Source organism: Myotis lucifugus, unplaced genomic scaffold (genome assembly GCF_000147115.1).
Source record: "Myotis lucifugus unplaced genomic scaffold, Myoluc2.0 scaffold_41, whole genome shotgun sequence".
NCBI classification, from domain to species: domain Eukaryota; kingdom Metazoa; phylum Chordata; class Mammalia; order Chiroptera; family Vespertilionidae; genus Myotis; species Myotis lucifugus.
This window is the reverse complement of record NW_005871089.1, coordinates 3727111-3745878: the sequence shown is the minus strand read 5'-3', so window position 1 is coordinate 3745878 and position 18768 is coordinate 3727111.

Sequence of the window (18768 nt, the reverse complement as noted above, 5' to 3'; positions counted from 1 at the left end):
CCAAGGTAGCTTCTCTACACCAGTTTGAGCTCTTCCCATGCCAGGACAAAACAATAGGTCATGATAAAGACCTAGTCTTTTCTTCCTGTATCCCTCCTCCCTTTCTTCCTTTAAGTAACAGAAATTCCTCATCAAGTGTTAACAGTCTAAACACTACATCTCCCAGCCTCCCTTGCAGCTAGGTACATATTGTGACTATTAGTTTGGCCAAGGAGATGTGAGCAGAGGGATGTGTGCCACTTTGGGCTCTTAGCTTAAAAGGATTGGGTTTCCCTTTCCCAGTGCCTTCTAGCTTTTGTTTTAGGTGGGAAAGAGTAACAAATGAGTCAGATGCCTCAGACGTGGAAGCCACATATTCAGGATGTACTTCACCAACTCTGTATTGCTGGTATCCAGACTTTTATGTGGAAGAGAAATAAGCATCTGAAACTTTGATCTTGTATAAGTCACCATATTTTTTTTTGTTTCTGTGTCTAACTAATCTTATATTCTAATTAATATAAAGTTCACACTGACTGGAAAGTACAATCCCCTAAGAAACACAAACCCCACTTAGGACACATGAAAATTCCTAGACAAATAAATATTTTCCTAGGGGAAAGAGTCCTGAAGGAGATGCACTGGAGTTCCTGATAATACAAGCATGTGGTTGGCCATGAACTATAAGAAGGGTTATTAGTTAGGATAGACTAGGTTATGCTGTGTTAACAAGCAACACCAAAAGCTCTTTGGCTTAATGCACAGATGCTTATTTCTTACTCATGCAAATCCACCATGGGTCCAGGTGATTCTTCAGGGAAACCCTCCCTCATGTGGTGACTTACTGACCTGAGCTCCTTCTACCTTTGGCTCTGCTGTCTTCACACAGGCCTTCTCTGAGATCACTGCAGCAGGAAAAAAGAGCATTGGAAGTCTCACACCATCAATTAAATGCTTCAGTCTAGCAGTGACATATATCACTTCCATTCACAACCAGTGAGTGACCAGAGCTGGTATATGACTGTAACTGCCCAGGGCAAGCCAAAGAAGGATCTTCCTCCTGGTGCCAGAAGAAGAGCACCACTGAGCATGGGCGAGTACGTGAAGTCTCACCCACAGTGGCCTCTCCAATTACACATGGAACATGCTCAGCACAGGGGGTCAGTGCTCAATAAATAGGGCAAAATGGGGAGATGAGGCGAAAAGCCATAAGCAAGGAGGAGGAAAAAAAGGAGAAAGAGGAGAGAAGCATGGAAGAAATGCATAGAAAGAAATTAGATTCAAAGCAAGAAGGCCAATGGTGTGCTTGAACCTGCTTGCTCATGAGAGTCAATTGCTGAATTTTCAGGAATTTTGCAAGCCAGTTGCTAAACATAGTGATTATTAAAAATTAAAATATATAAGCTTACAATTAAACAAATTATATCAAAGATAAAGGTAATAAATACTCAAATCACTTCCTAATTCTCTTACGACATGTTATGATTATCTATGTCTTGGAGAGGGTTTCCATCCGTGGTAGCATGGTGTGCTACTAAACACCTCTTCCCAACCTTGTCCAAAGCCATGATTTGGTAGCTGGTGGGAGTATTTCTCTGTGGAAATCAGCAAATGCTACAAATCGGGGCTTTTGTCTCCTAGTAAGCTGGTTGTTAAACATTTATCAGCCTGGGTTGGCCTTCCTGTCTCAGTGCATCTAAACTGGGAGTTTCAGTGAAGCCAGTAAGTGTGCTCTGATCTCCCCAGAGCAGTACTGGGGCCGAAAATCCCCATTTATCACCAGTGACTGGTTGATAGCAGGGAGTTAAGGGAGTGCTGATGGGTGAGCATTTCCATTGGAGTTCCTATGGGAATGGGTTGCAGGGTCAGCAACCCTAAATCATAGTATTTTGCAAATACAAACATTCCCTTCCATGACTGCAAAGTGTGGCCTTGATTCAGAAGCCTAAACCATTGTTCTGTTCCCAGGAACCAAAGGCTGGTGCTGAATAGTAATAATCACCTGCGAGTAGTCTATTGACCAGGAGGGCTGCCTGCTGCCTGTAACTCCTAGTAACAGGGAGCCCCTCTGAGAGCCATCCTTGCACAGGCTCCACAAAGAGGTGGTGCCTCTTTCTCTCTTAAAGCCTTTTACTGGGTCTCTAAGACAATAGTCGTCAGAACTGAGTCAAGGCTGACAACTCGAATGGCGGTGAGAGGCCCGAGTTTATGTGACCAACTCAGAATCTAGCTGTGAGTGTATGGGGCTTGTTTTTATAGCTGCTGTAAAAATTCTTACACTTGCTACTTTACTCTCCCCCGCCCCCTCAAAGCCCAGAGCCCTCTCTCCTCCCCCGCTGTACCCAGCTCAGCCATTACTGGCCATTACCCCCCAGTGCTCAGGCCTCTTTGAAAGCACTATTAGATGTCAGGATGGTTTATGGAGCTCGTCTTCTGACTCCATGTGCTGCATTACTCTAAAAGCTCGATCATCAGATGCAATTGCAGAGGGGTGAGTGGAGGGGGTTATTTTTTGATGCATGAATGTTTAAATGGATGGAAATGCTATGCTGGCAATTTCTACTTCTCTATAGTTTTCTCATTTTTACAAATCAATTAGCATGTTTTTACTTATATTAACTCACATAGCCTCAAGATTCTGGTCATGGACGCATCACTCTTCTAGTGGCCAGTTCAATTTGCTCAAGCCTCCATCTCATGTACCAAGGAAATGCACTGCCCTTCCCAGGATTTCTGAGGGATCCCAAGAGGTTTCATGTTCTCCTGGTGAACTAACTCAAATTCAAATTCCTGATCTTTCCTAATTCCTGACCTCCTCTTGCCTTTCAGTAACCATGCTATTTTCTGAACTTTCAGTAACTTTCATTTTTAAAGTTCCACTAACTTTCTTGGGCCCTGGCACTCGCCATTCCTTGGGCCTGCTCTCTCACTCTTATTATCTCCTTTCTAGATCTTTTCCCCATTCCAGGGCCTTAGAGACTCTTTTGGTCTGGTTGCCAGGACAAAACTGTGACCTTTTCAGAGTAAGCTAGCCCTCTTTGGTTTCAATTTTCTTCCATTTAAACTCTCCCATTCAGAAGCAGAGAGCCCGTGAGGAAGGCCCTCATCAACAGAGCCGTCCACCAGAGAATCACCCTGAGCTGACACCTCTAGCAACTCACACAACAGGGGGAGGTTTTGAAATGTTCAGTTTTTTAGAAATCTTGTTTAAGAAATAACTGAAAACATCCTTGCTGTGAAAAATTCAAACCACACTGACAGACCAACCACCTCCCCCCCGCCTTCTACCATCCTACTCCTCTCAGGACATAACCACTCTTTGTTCCAGGTGTTGCGTCCCAGGCCCTTTACCATGTGTTTACATACATTTGGAAATTATATAGTTTTGATATGTGTGTTAAATATATTTATAAATTCATTACATATGTGTTGTTCTATAAGTTGCTTTTTCAATGATAGCTACCCTTCCTTTAGATATTTCCCTGCCAGCGTCATTCAGAAACAGCAGCCTGCAGTTAGGAAACCACCATCATGCCCACCAACAGGGAGATGGTAAGTTGTGCTTAGTGCGCACCTGGAACCTCTGTGCAGAGGAAGTAGCCCACGGCCAGCAGGTAGGACTGAGGGAGGCAGGTAAGAAAAGGTGTCAGAACCTACTGCCCGCCCTGGATTTCTGTGTTAAGTCTCAATGTCCTTCCTCAGACTCAGACCTGGGCCCCTCCCACTTGGCTCTGGAGTGCAGTACAGAACCCCAACACCCTTCTTCCTCCCTGACCCCCCAAACAAGCCCAGGATCCCCTTGGATTAAAAAGTTTTGCCACTGCTGTCTCTGGAGACCCAGATCTGGGACGGAAACTCCCAGCATGGAAAAATCCTCCTGGTCCCTGGTCAGCATTGCTCACTTCCTCTGGGATGGCGGCTCCCAAGGCAGGGATTGCCCCCACCCTGACTGCAGAGTTTCTCTTCATGATCCCACTCTGTGGTCAGCAGTTTGTGTGACTGAGCCACCCTGGGTGCCCTCAGCCTAGCCCTGGAATGATGACTTTGGTATGTTTTTTGTCCTTTGAGCTCCATCCTGGAGTCTAGGCTTAGTGCTCTATGTAAATCCCAACAGGGTGCTGGGCAGGAAACAGAAGCAGAAGCCCAGCGTGTGGCTGGCCAGGCTGGGAGGCCTGGGTGTGCAGGGGGAGGAATTATTCCTGGCATAGGGAGGACTTTCCAGATTTCTCCTTGGGCTTGGAGACCACCTGATAAGCACACCCATAGAAAGCAACACCAGGGTGCTGGTGGTGGTAGTGGTGGGGAGAGGCCTCCCAGAGCAGGTCACATTTGGTGGTGTGCTCATCAGGGTGGCCCAACCTGGTGTTGAACCAGAGTGATTTTCAAGTAGAGCCAAAGTGACTGCTGGGACAGTCATGTCTGAAGATAAACAGGAGTGACCTAGCTCCCCGGGAAGCTGCCTTCACACCCTTTTCCCTCACTGCCCCTGCCCTGCTGGGTCCTCACTTCATCTGTATTTAGCACACTGGATTATGGTGGTCCGTGTAGACAATTTGCCAGGTATTGGGATAAACACCTCCTCCCTCACGGGACTGCGTTGATAAGTGGGTAGAGAACTGTGGCTCAGTGCTGAGTTCTTTCCACCAGGACTGCATGGATGGGGCCTAAAAGACCCACTGGCTGCCAGGGCAGTTGTTATGCCTAGCGCAGGTCTGGCTCCAGAACAGGGCATTGGCTGACCTGCAGGGTGTCCATCAGAGGCTGCAGCTGAGGGACCTGGGCTGGTGAGATATAGGGTGAAAACATGCTTCCTTGCTTTCCTCTCCTACTTGCCATTCTGGCCACAGACCCAGACACCTGATCACTCTCACTTTATGCTCAACACATGACCCCTCAAAACTGGTTCTGTGTTACCTTGAGGTTACAGACATATCATCAGGAGGTCCCAAGCCTAAATAACACTTAACTCACCTCCTAACTACTCTGGTACACTAACCTATTTCATTGTTTTCATGTTACTTAGAAACACCTAAAATGACTGATTGATATGTTCAGTGTGTGTCCCTAACTAGGAGACAAATCTCATGGGGACAGGGGATCTGCCTGTCTTATTTCCTCTTGCAACCCTGGAGCCTGGCACATACTGTGTGGGTGAGAAAGTGGGAAGTGGTGAGGAGTGAGGGCCACCAATCAATGTTTACCCCAATACCCAAGTGCAGAAATCAAGCTCACCTTTTTAAGAGTACTATCAACTCATCTGCTAGATCTGCAAGTAAACATACTAATTTGAAGGGAGAAGGAAAGTTGGGGGGAAAGAGAGGGGGAAAGAGAATAGGCTGTAATAATGAATCAGAACTTATGCAGTTCTTCACACACCCACAACACACACACACACACACACACACACAAACTGGGGTTCACAATGGTCCTATTCTCCCCTTAACTGACCTTGGCATTGGTTGTACCAGCCTCAGCCCTGACTGGAAGCAGAAAATCCCCAAATAGGCCTGGCCCAGCTGGTAAGTTCTTAAATTTAGTGATGGGAGGAGGCTGAGGGGGTTGGATGGGGAAACCTAGGAAATTTCCTGTGGACTCCTGGGACTTTTATTTTATTTTTTAAAATATAAAAGTAGTTATAAAAAACTAAAGACGAAATTCACTCTATTTTCCTTCCTCAAGTCCCTTCTTTCTTGAGGTCATTCCTGCCATGTTGTAAGGTGTCCGGCAGGGGCAGCCTGGAGGACACAGGAATGCACATGCCCTCTGCTGACCGAGGGGAGCTCCACTCTTCTGCTTGTCTGACTTGAATCTTCCCTTCCAGGGGCAATCTTCTCCAGAGGCTCTCGGGGGGGTTGCTCTGTGAAAAGCAAGGTTCTGTTTCTAATTGAAGGCTGGCATTCAACCCAAAGGAAGGAGATATTAATCACCACAAATAGATGCAGATTACTTCTCTGGGTTTTGTAAATTCCACACACCTCTTGTTTCCCTGCTGTGGCCCTGCCAGAAATGAAAACCTTTCGTTGGTGGAGAAGCAGGGCCTGGCCAATGCTGTGTTTGGGCTACAGAATTAGGAGGGAAGTGTTGTTTTAGGGTGTTGCCAAGAGCGAGAGTTGTGATTTGAGCAGCAAATTCAATTACACTCAACTTTTCACTTTTTGAAAATAAGAAATAACATTTAGGACATATTTTATTCTGTTGGTATTTTACTTATTTATTTGGGCCAGGAGGGGTAATTTAAGTTAAATTCATTCCATGGACTTTGAGTTATGGGAGAGAAAAAAAATAAAGTTTCTATTACCAGGGGGCTTTTGTGTGCAAGCACAGACACAGGAATGCACACACGTACTATGTACACATGTACACACACATCACTTTGACTAGTCACGCAGAGATGTATAGCTAATCATTTGGATGAACACTCTGTAAGCTGATAAAGTTATTTAAAATAATAGAAATAGAAGCAATTTAAATATAAATTTTCAAACATGTTCCCACAAGATAAAATCAAAGTATAACAGAGTGATACTACATATGACTAGAACATCTGGAAACTTGGCCTTTTATTCAACAGGCTGTTTATGACAACCCACTGAGTGCCAGGCCCTGTGTAGGTACTGTTTCTACTGAGAGGTGAAAAATATGGACTCAAACTGTTTGGCTTAAATCCTGGGGACAGGACAAAAAAATGTATTGGGTATTACATGAGAGGTTGGCAGTAGGAGGAAAATGAATTAAGGAGAAACTTATCAGGAGAGTAATCAGAAATTGTCTGGACAAATAGAATAAGAAAGAAAAACAGATGGCAATAAGGTATCACCAACTGATAAAAATTAAAATATTAAAAAACAAACACTTGTTGAATGAATAAATACACAAAGAAGAGCCAGATCCTAAGATGGGAGAATGGGGCACCCATCTAGTGACTTGGCCTTCTGGGTCAGGCCACCTTCCCAGACAGAGGCAGGGCCATCAGCTCACAAACAATATGACTTCTCAGAAAGATCCCATACAGACCCGTGATTACAGGACATTTCTCCAACTGCTCATAAATGTGTTCTTTCTAGGCATTAAAATAAATATGAAAAAATTGGGGAGGATGAAATACAGAAAGCTGAGCTTAGAAATCATTTGGATGGAAGAATCCTATATAATAAAGAGGTAATATGCAAATTGACTGTCATGCCTCACACAAGATAGCCACCCCCATGTGGCCAAAGATGGCCGCCACAAGATGGCTGGCAGGGGAGGGCAGTTAGGGGTGATCGGGCCAGCAGGGGAGGGCAGTTGTGGGCAATCAGGCCAGCAGGGAAGGGCAGTTGGGGGCAACTGGACCTGCAGGAGAGGGCAGTTGTGGGGGACCAGGCCTGCAGGGGAGGGTGGTTGGGGGGACCAGGCCTGCAAGGGAGGGCAGTTAGGGGTGACCGTTTCAGCAGGGAAGGGCAGTTAGGGGCAATCAGGCCGGCAGGGGAGGGCAGTTGGGGGGGACCAGGCCTGCAGGGGAGGGCAGTTGGGGGGGACCAGGCCTGCAGGGAAGGGCAGTTGGGGGGGACCAGGCTTGCAGGGAAGGACAGTTGAGGGGGACCAGGCCTGCAGGGGAGGGCAGTTGGGGGCAACCAGGTCTTCAGGGGAAGGCAGTTAGGGGTGACCAGATCGGCAGGGGAGGGCAGTTAGGGGCGACCAGGCCAGCAGGGGAGGGCAGTCAGGGGCAATCGGGCTGGCAGGGGAGGGCCGTTGTGGGGGACCAGGCCTGCAGGGAAGGGCAGTTGGGGAGAGACCAGGCAGGCAGGGGAGGGCAGTTGGGGGCAACCAGGTCGGCAGGGTAGGACAGTTAGGGGTGACCAGGCCAGCAGGGGAGGGCAATAAAGGGGGGACCAGGCCTGCAGGGGAGGGCAGTCAGGGGCAATCGGGCTGGCAGGGGAGGGCCGTTGGGGGCAACCAGGTCGGCAGGGTAGGGCAGTTAGGGGAGACCAGGCCGGCAGGGGAGGGCAGTTAGGGGCAATTGGGCCAGCAGGAGAAGGCAGTTGGGGGTGACCAGGCCTGCAGGGGAGGGCAGTTGGGGGGAGACCAGGCCGGCAAGGGAGGGCAGTTGGGGGTGACCAGGCCTGCAGGGGAGGGCGATTGGGGGCAATCGGGCCAGCAGGGGAGCAGTTAGGCGTCAATCAAGCTTGCAGAGGAGTGGTTAGGGGGTGATCAGGCAGAAGCGGGTAGAGGCAATCAGGCAGGCAGTCAGGTGAGCGGTTGCGAGCCAGCAGTCCCAGATTGTGAGAGGGATGTCCGACTGCCGGTTTAGGCCCGATCCCTGTGGGATCCCTGTGGGATCGGGCCTAAACTGGCAGTTGGACATCTCCTGAGGGGTCCCAGATTGGAGAGGGTGTAGGCTGGGCTGAGGGACACCCCTCCCTCCCCCCCCCCCCCCCAGTGCATGAATCTCATGCACCGGGCCTCTAGTCTTATGTATAAACATATGACATGCTATGTCATATGTACACAAAAGAAACAATATTCCTGAAAAGCAAAGCTGTGGGCAACCAGTTCTAGCAAGGTCTGAGTTGTAAGAAGTCATTTCCTGCATCCAACATGTGCTTCAGGCTTGTTATGTAGACATCTCCTCTGATCTGACAGCTCAGCACGTCATCATGTGTAAGCAAAAACCTGATCTTTCAAGGTTTCATGACATGGTGTTATCTGGTCCTTTCTCCCCTGTGTTTTCTGCTGATAGTAAGTTGGTGAAATATGGGTTCCATGTTAGTTACCTGTAGTTGCTCAAATCAATTACCACTGACTTGATGACATAAAACAACAGAAATTTATTCTCTCACAGTTTTGGAGGTGAGAAATCCAAAATCAAGGTGTCAGCAGGACCACATTTCCTTTGGATACTCTAGAAGAGAATTCATTTTCTGCCTCTTCTAGCTTCTGGTGGCTGCCTAGCAATCCTTGGCATTCTTTGGATTGCAGCCATATCATTACAATCTCTACCTCTGTCTTCATATCGCCTCCTCTTTGTCCGTCTCTCTCTTCTGGGTATATGTTATAAGGACACTTGTCATGGGATTTAGGATCCACCCAGATAATCCAGAATGATCTTCTAGTCTCAAAATTCTAACCTAAATAACATCTGTAAAGACCTGTTTTCCAAATAAGATCACATTCGCAGATTCTGAGGATTAGAACACAGACATATCTGGGGCCCCCTATATACCATCACAGAATTGTCCATGGTGCTGGTAAACTTTTCAAAGAGGCTAACTTTGAGGGGATTCTGTAAGAAACTGGAGGGAACACAATGCAGCAAAGGTCCTAGGGAGACAGAAAGAGGACAATGGTCCCAAATATGAGCACAACACAGGGGCCGTACTTTAAACTGCCTTTTGACTTTTTTTCTCAGGCTTCCTCCATGAATATTATAACCCTTCAAGTGTCTGCCTGCTAAAAATCAGAACTATCTCAGCTAAATTGAAAATCACAGTCACTTGACTATGAAATCTTTTCCACTCTGCCTGTGCAAACCTTCCTCCCTCAGTCCTCCACTCCCATTCCATAGAGGAAAGGCTCTAGCAGCTTGTGTGTTTTTAAAATGTCAGAAGCTTACTTATTCTCAAGAACAGGTGTCTAGTTGATTGTATGTGAAAACACTTCATGCTGCATTTGGCATTGTACATTAAAGAGAAGTTGATAGGAGAAGAATTCAGTTTAACAATAATAATAAAAAGCAAAACAAGACCTTTAAATAAAATAACCAAGGGAACAAATGGGTTTCTGGGGAGAATGGTGTCTATTCACCATGGCAAATTTATATGTAGAGTAAATGCTGGGAATTAGAACACAGACGAGGCCATCAAAGGCCTGAGGAGGCTCCTGCAAGCTGGGGCTGCTTTTCATTGAATTGTCTTATTTGCTAGCTAGAGGTATAAATAAATTCCTCCAGTGTCTTTGTTGCCTGACAAGATGGAAAGCAGAATGAGTCTTGATGGGGCAGGGGGTGGGGTTTGGAGAGAGGAAGGGTGACCCTGACAGCCCTTGAAACCAAGGGAAGGGCTGGGAAGGAGTCTGCAGTGGAAAGGGAGAGCCAGCAATGAAGGTGAATGCTCCCTTTCACGGCAGCAGCGGGCTGAGGGCTACACTGTGGGCCAGGAAGGGGCCAGGATCCTGAGCCCAGAGGCTTTGCTCTGAGGCCAGATGTATGGCTTTATCATGGCAAACCCCACTTTACAACACCACAGCTTATACAGGAGCAACACTCCGGAGCCACAAACCCTTCCTTGGGGTGCACTCAACCACCAGTTTCAACCACAGTACCCTGGTTAGACTCCATGTTGTGATTATTTGCAAGGAGTTTTATATGAAACTTGTTACAATAAATAGAAGTGCCAAAATTTTGAATAATTAATAATTTTTAAATAAGAGGATTGTGGGAAGATAGCAGTCGTGGCAACATAGTTGCTTTTTAAATAACAGCTCTATTGAGATATAATTCATATACTATACTATATGATTCAGTAGTTTTGAGTATATTCACAGTCATGCAACTATCACCACAATCAATTTAGAACACTTTAATACCCCCAAATTAAACCTTGTACCCATTATCAGTTACTCTCCTTTCTCCCCATACTCCCTACTCCTAGGCAACCACTAATATACTTCCTGTCTCTACAGATTTGCTTATTCTGAACATTTCGCATAAATGGAATCATATAGTATCTGTCATTTACTTAGCATAATGCCGTCAAGCTTCATCCATGTTGTAGCATATGTCAGAATTTCCTTCCTTTGTAAAGCTAAATAATATTCCATTGCATAGAATCTCACATTTTGTTTATCCATTCATCTGCTAATAGGCATTTGGGGTTTTCCACCTTTTGGCTATAGTGAATAATGCTACTATAAACATTTGTGTACAAGTTTTTGTGTGGACTTATGTTTTCATTTCTCTTAGGTATACCCAGAAGTAAAATTGCTGGGTCATAAGGTAACTCTGGGTTTAATCTTTTGAGGAACTGCCAGATTGTTTTCCAAAGCGTCAGCAGCATAATTTTTGAACTCCTCGATGTCCTCCATAACAATAGACAAAGCAATGAGGGTAACAAAACAAAAAGCTCACAAACATCAATAACAATGTTTCTAAAAGTGAGGTCTCCAAACCAGAAATATCTGTATCACCCGGGAACTTGTTGGAAATGCCAGATGTGAGGGCCTACAGTAGACCTCTGAATATGTTTTAATAAGCCTTCCAGATGATTCTGGTGATGCTGATCCTAAAGTTTGAGAACCACTGATCTACAACAAATCTAGGTGACTAGGTGTCATAACAAGCTCCAAAGTCTGAGCAGGTAGGTGCAAACTACTTACAGCTGAGAGACTGTGATTTTGGCAGTTATGTGGGGGGAAGAGAGAAGATGAAATGGGTTCCAGTTAGCGCTGAGAACCAGAGAATTCACAAATGGCCTTGGGAATATTGATGGCCCAATCTGAGAACGTCAGCCAAAAGCTGGAGGAAGTTTTATGGGTTCCAATTTTCATGTGACTACAAGATCCTGGGAGGTGGAAGGTGCTGGAACACTCTAGGCTTTCTAAATGTTTTAAACTAATAAATCAAACTTTGTTGTAGGATAATGTTCTGTGTGTGGAGTAAGGGGGAATACCTACTGGGATCAGAATTTAATTGAAAATCGCAGCTCGGGGTGAAAGGTGGGGGATAAGTGGGGGAGGGAAAATAATTGGAGAAAAAAATATATATATAATTTTGTGAAAATAGTGGAAGGAGAATTTCCAGGGTAGTGAATCTAGAAAAGTTATCCTAGCCTACCTTCTCCTCCTAAAAGTACAAAAAATTTTGTCATTAAAATGAGCGACAGAAAATAATCATGAGCAAAACCCACACAAAGTCATTCTAAGAGAAAAGAAAATACAGGGCAGAATACTGTCCCTAGAGATAATGAAGGCATGCTAGGAAGACATGCCCAAAAACAGGTAAAACTTATAGCCTAATATATTAAATGAACTAAAATAAATTAAGGAAAATCATGTTATGAAAGAAAAGTTCTAACAAGATTATATTCTAATAAGCTTAGAAAAACTTAAAAATTAAGTAATTGAGAAAAGAGAAGTGACAGAACTCAGGAAAGAATAAGAAATAAAACACATGATTTTATAAATCAGGTTAAAATGGAAGGGACATGCTTCAACTATCTACTGCTACATAATGAATTACCCCAACATTTAGTGGAATGAAACAATTGTACCAAGCTCGTGGCTTCTGACCTTAGCTGGACTGAGACAGCTGGAGCAGGTTGACTTCCAAGACGGGTTCTTCAGTTATAAGTCTGGCACTTGGCTTGGATGGCTGGAGAGCAGGTTCAGCGAGGACTGATGACTGGAATGATGACAGGTGGCCTATCCAGCATATCATTCTCAGGGTAGCTGCGCTTTATACATAGCAGCTCAAATTTCTAAGAGTGAGTGTTCCAAAGACCAAGGCAGACCAATTTGGCCTTTGCTGACCTAGCCTTGGAAGTCACATAACATCACTCCTGTTGTGCTCTGTTAGTCAAAGCTGTCACAGGCTCACACAGATGTAAAGGGAAGAGACATAGATCCCATCTCTTGTTAGGAGGCGTGTTAAAGAGTTTTTGTCCATTTTTTCAACTTTATTAAAATGTAATTTGCATACAATAAATTCACCCATTATTATTGTGCAGTTTGATGACTTTGGGTAATTAGATACAGTCTTATAACCACCAGCACGGTCAAGATATAGAACAATGCCCTCACCTTAAAATGTTTTATCATGCCTTTCTGTGGCCATGTTTTAAAACCACCACAGAACCTAAATATGAATGAACACCAGTTGCAAAGAATAAAAATTTTTTAACTAAAAAAGAAATAAAGAAAGTGAAAAATAATTTAAGAGAAAATGGCACACACAGAGATGTGTACATACGCATACATTAGGCAAAGATGACCCAATGCATGTGGAATGGAAATCCTGAAGATGAAAACCAAAACAACATGCAAAACAAATATAAAAAATATTTAAATTTTAAATTTAAAAAAAATAAAACAGACTTGAAACTTCATAGTGAAAGGTGAATCTCATATCTTGGAAAATCAACCTACAATAGCCAACATTCTAATAAAACTACTGGACTTCAAAGAAAAAAATTGCAAAAGAGAGCAAGTCACTTAGGGAAAAAAATCAGATTGCCATCAGACTTCGAATCCAGCATGTTATGCCAGAGGACAATGACGCCACATAAACTACTCAAGGAAAGAAACTTTGAGGTAAGGATTTTATAGCAACCAAACTGACCTTTAAATATGAAGACACAGACATACTGTTAAGGACACAGACAAAATTCAGGGGATATTGTCCCCTGAGTCCTTTCTGAGGTGTCTACTAGAGAATGAGTTTCAAAAAAACAAATAACTAGAGAGGTACCACAAACAGACTAGTCATGAGCATTACAAATATAATTTCCTGTAGAATTAAGACTAAATGACAGTTCTTAGGAAGAGAAAACAGTATTGATGACTTTGTGTAATTTAAATAGAGTGTAACTACCAAAAATGGAGGGGAAAATTCAGAAAGTATATCAAAAGTTCAACAAGCTTGCAAATTGCTTTGTAGGTTTTAACTTAAAATAAGAAGATATCACCTCAAATTAGACGCTGTAAAGATGGTGTGGAGGAGAAAGAGGAAATTACTAGATAATTTCAAGATTGCACATAGGGGCCTGTGTCTTCGGGGCCGGGGGCCGGGGGCCGGGCGGGAGGAGGCCGGCGTGGGGCGCGGCGGCGGCCGCGGGGAAGCGGGCCGAGGAGGCGGCGGCGGGCCCAGCGCAGCCTGCGATTGAATGGAGCCGCTTCTGCCGCTGGGGAGATGGAGGCGGGGAGGCGGCCCGCGGGAAGGGGGAAGCGCTTTGCTGGGGTCATCCCGCGTGTGCGGGGTGACGGTGGAGGCGAGCGAGGAGCGTAGTAGTGAAGCCGGGCCCCGGAGCGGGGGGGAAGGGCTTCCCCCAGCCCACAGGGCTGGGCAGGAGTTGGGGTGACTTCAGGAACATCGCTGTAAATTATTAGGAGTGGAAGTTTCCAGAAATATTTAGTGCAGCAGCAGCAGCAGCAGCAGCAGCAGCATTGAAACGTCCGCCTGCATCACGTGGAGAGCTCGGGATGGGGGAGGGAGGGAGGGGCTGCCGGGTCCCTGCACCTCCTGCGAGGAAACTCAAAATCTAAAAAAAAAAAAAAAAAAAAAAAAGATTGCACATAGGGAGCCCAGCTGATATGGCTCAGTGGTTGAGCATCGACCCATGAATCAAGAGGCCATGGTTTGATTCCTGGTCATGGCACATGCCCAGGTTACAGGCTCAATCCCCAGTGGGGGAGAGGGGAAGGGGGGAAGAGGGTGTGTGTGCAGGATGCAGCCGATCAATGATTCTATCTCATCGTTGATGTTTCTATCCCTCTCTCCCTCTCCCTTCTTCTCTCTGAAATCAATAAAAACATATTAAAAAGAAAAGATTGCACATGGGGAGGGGGAACTAATAAACAGTATTCTGAAAAAGAAGAGACTAGGGGTATAAATTTTAGAATGAATATAAAGGTAACTATTAGAACAAAAATATAAACATGCCTAAATTAAAAAGATATAACCCCCAATACAAAAAGACCAAATAAAATAAGCCATAAAGACAAATATTATATTTCTAAAAGATATACCTAAAATACAAAAAAAAATATGACAAAACTTTTGAGGCTAGCATATCAGCAGCAATGCCAGCAGGTGTGAGGTGATAGCTCACTGTGGTTTTGATTTGCATGTTCCTGATGATGAGTGATGATGTTGAGCACTTTACATTTGTATGTCTTCTTTGTGAAAATGTTTATTCAGTTCCTCTGCCCATTTTAAAATCAGATTGTTTGTCTTTTGCTATTAAGTTGCATGAGGTTCTTTCCATATTTTGTATATTAAACCCTTTACAGATATGCAAATATTTTCTCTCATTCAATAGGTTGCCTTTTCATTTTGTTCATGGTTTCCTTTGTTGTGCAGGTTTTTAGTTACATACGGTCTCACTCTATTTTTATTTTTTTAATATTTTTGTAATAAAAGTAAATATGTGTATGTGTGTCTGTGAAAAATAAAATAGAATGGGTTGAAGGCCCTCCCTAATAGTATTCAATCTGTTTGCTTGGGTGAATAAGAAAGTGTCCTAAAATTATACATGACACACAGTTATGTCATGCATGTAAATGCCATCTGTTGCATGTGAGATATCCCTGCTCTTTTGCCATCTGATTTTACCCCACTTAACATATATTGTAGACATGTTTCCATTTCTGCACATAGACATCTATGTCACAATTTTAATGGCTCCATCGCTTTCCATTGTACAGAAGTGTCATAGTTGTTTTAATTACTCCCCTATTGATTGATAGTTGGGCTGTTTCCAAGTGCTCATTAATATAAATAAGGGTTGTGATGAACATCCTTCCTCATACATCCTTTGACATTGTATTTCCTTCAGATAAGTTTCGAGAAGTGGGACTACTGGGTGACACCGTCCCTGAAGATTTTTAAAGCAGACCTTTGAAAAGATGGGCCCACTGCACCCGCTCTGGCTGAGCCCCGAGGAGTCCTGTAGTGGCTCCAGGCCCAGGAATTTGGTCCCGTGCCCGCCAGACGCTGAGCTCCCTCCCTCTAGGCAGACAATATGCCCCACTCAGATTCTGATTCAGGAGGTCTGCAGTGGAGTCCAGAACGTGAATTTTTAAACAAATTTCTGGCCAATGGTGATGCAGGTGGTCCAGGCTCACACTGGTAAATGAACACTTATCAATTGTCTCCTCGTCAGTCTCTCCTGAGAAGCTCTAAAAATACTCAAGCCCAGTATAACCCTGGGAAACTTCTATTTCAGCAGATCTGAGATAGTGCTGGCATGTGAACGTACTGAATATGTGGATGCATGCACACGATCATATCATAATACATGCTGAGCTTTTCCTTTGTGCAGTCTTACTTTTTCCTTGCTCTGTTTTTGCTTGCCTCCTTTCTTTTCTTCCCCCCCTTATCTTCACCTCACCCCTATCCCAGGCAACCTGTGTTAACAACTATGTAAAACTTCCTTGTTAATATGGCTTTCTCTGTGCTAATTTAACATAGACAAAAATACTATGCATTACATATGCATATCAGCCAAGGTTCTCAGCAAGTAGCAGAAACAAATTCTGGCTGATTTTAACAGAAAGGAAGTCTCTTAAAAAAGACACTGAGTAGTTCACAGATTCTCTGTGTGGGATGGAGAAACATCCTGAAGGCTGTACACCCAGGGCCATGCCCCAAATCATGGGCAGATCCAGTGAACACATCACTGTGACAGCCAGGCCCTGTGGCAAAGGACCAGGGAGGCAAACGCTTCTCCACCCGCAGCCGGACAGCAGCCTTCGGGAAGGGTAGGTGGGTATTAGGTGCTCTTTGTCTCCCAATCACACTTGGTTACAAATTCAGTTGTATCCTGACTCGATTCTTTTAACCCTTGCTGGCCTACTTCAAAGGTGCTGTGAGTGCCCTGCCTCATTTCTGTGTCTATCTCTCTTCATTTCTCATGTTGTGCTAACTCTATGATCCCTAGGCTATTTAAGGCCAAAGTTCTGAGGATGACTGCGGGGCCATCTTCTAGCAATTCTGTGTGGCCTCCCGAGCTGTGGCATATGTCTACCACAGGCTCTGTAAGAGACTTTGTGGGGTGTGTTTCATAGGGCGCCAAAGGGAACCTAAGCCTTGTGACCTGGGAAGAGCAGGTCTGACCTGGGAAGTATTGACTAGGCTTGAAGGTGGACAAAACTCAAAGCACACCCTGGTTCCAGCATCAGCACCCGTGGCGTCAATGCATTTTCTGTAGTCATTTCATGCACTGCTTTGAGGCATGCAAGAATCCATGGCTGTTAGGTCTTCACTTTTCTTGGCTGGCCTTTCTCATTCTAGAAGTAACATTGATCGTGGACACTGACCTGCACTGTTGGCCCAACTGAATCAGTATGGTGTGTGTGGGGGTGGGGGGGGGGGAATGGGGAGTTGGGCTTAAATGAAGCAAATTTCAGGCAACAACAGAAGAGGAAAATCCTGGTAGAAAAAAGCATTTCATTTTGTTTGTGAGACCACTTGGGGGTTATTGGGATAATAATTCCCTGCAGGAGGTTGAGGGAGGGTATTTTTATGTCAAGAATGTAATAACCAAGTCCAAATCTCTTATAACATGTTTAGAAACACAGAGGCATCCTGTTAGGTCCTCCAGGAAACAGACATCAATAATGAGAAGTGCAAGAGATTATTGGTATGGTGCCTGTCTAGAATAAAGAGCAGGCCCTAGCTTGTTTGGCTCAGTGTTTAGCAAGGTTGGGCAAACTTTTTGACTCGAGGGCCACAATGGGTTCTTAAACTGGACCGGAGGGCCGGAACAAAAGCATGGATGGAGTGTTTGTGTGAACTAATATAAATTCAAAGTAAACATCATTACATAAAAGGGTACGGTCTTTTTTTTTTTTTTAGTTTTATTCATTTCAAATGGGCCGGATCCGGCCCGCGGTTAGAGTGTCGGCCTGTGGACTGTGGGGTCTCAGGTTTGATTCCGGTCAAGAGGTTTGATTCCGGTCAAGAGCATATGGTCGGGATTCTCTCTCATCATTGAGGTTTCAATCTCTCCCTCTCCCTTCCTCTCTGAAATCATTAAAATATATATATATTTTATATATATATATTTTTCCTGTGGAAGAAAAGGGGCAGAGGAAGAACTGGGTGGCAAGAGCCTCAGACTCTAGGTCAGCTCCAAGAGGACTTCTGCATGGGACAGCAAGGGCGGGAACTAGAATCCCTTCCAGACTTGTCATTGCCAGGGCTGCCCAGGAAACGCATCCCCAAGGCCCTGCCACCAGGAGCTGTCAGCTGCCTGCTCTTCTCACGGCGAGCAGAAGGGAGACCGAAGTGGCACACCTTCATGGCTGCCACAACAGGTTTTAGCAACATTTCCAATAATATAAGTTATAATTTTTTAGATTAAAGCAGTATACTATTTCATAATCAGTTAAACATGTAGAGAATATAAAAAGAAAAGGAAGTTGCTTTTATCCTTGTAGAGATTTTCTATTTGTCATATATACAAATAAATGTTATTTTTATTTTAAAATAAGATCCTACTCTACGTACTGTTTTAAACCTTTTTCACTGAAAATATATTATGAACATATTCACATTCCCTTTTAATGTACATAAATATATGTATTTTCTAATGACTGCATAGTGCTCCTTTGTACAACTGTACCTTACTCTGTGTAAGTGGTTTCCTGTGGTCAACACTCTGAATGTTTCACATCCTCTGTTACTGTAGACATCACTGCAGTGATGATCCTGGTTCATGTGTTCTGTTCTTGGAGGTCTCCAGGGTTACCAGAACCTACCTCAGTGACTCTCTGAGGCTACATTGTCTTGACAGTTAGGATGTTGCTTTACCCTGGGGCTCCCCTGAAGTGTTGCCAAGGATGCAGGAATGCAAAAGCAAGAACCTCAAAAGAAAAGCCACTGTACCAGGTGGCTCTGAGGGCCCTTGTGGGACAAAGAGGTGGGTGGGACATCATGGCTCAGGGAAACCAGATTCCTTTCCTCCTGGTTCACTCCTACCAGGGATCATGGCCCTGTGGGGCTGTTTATTATGTCATGTGTCTTGTTTTATGCCCACCTGCTGCTTTCCAAGATTTAGTCCCTCAATTCCAATGAGGAGAATGAAGGGAAGAAAG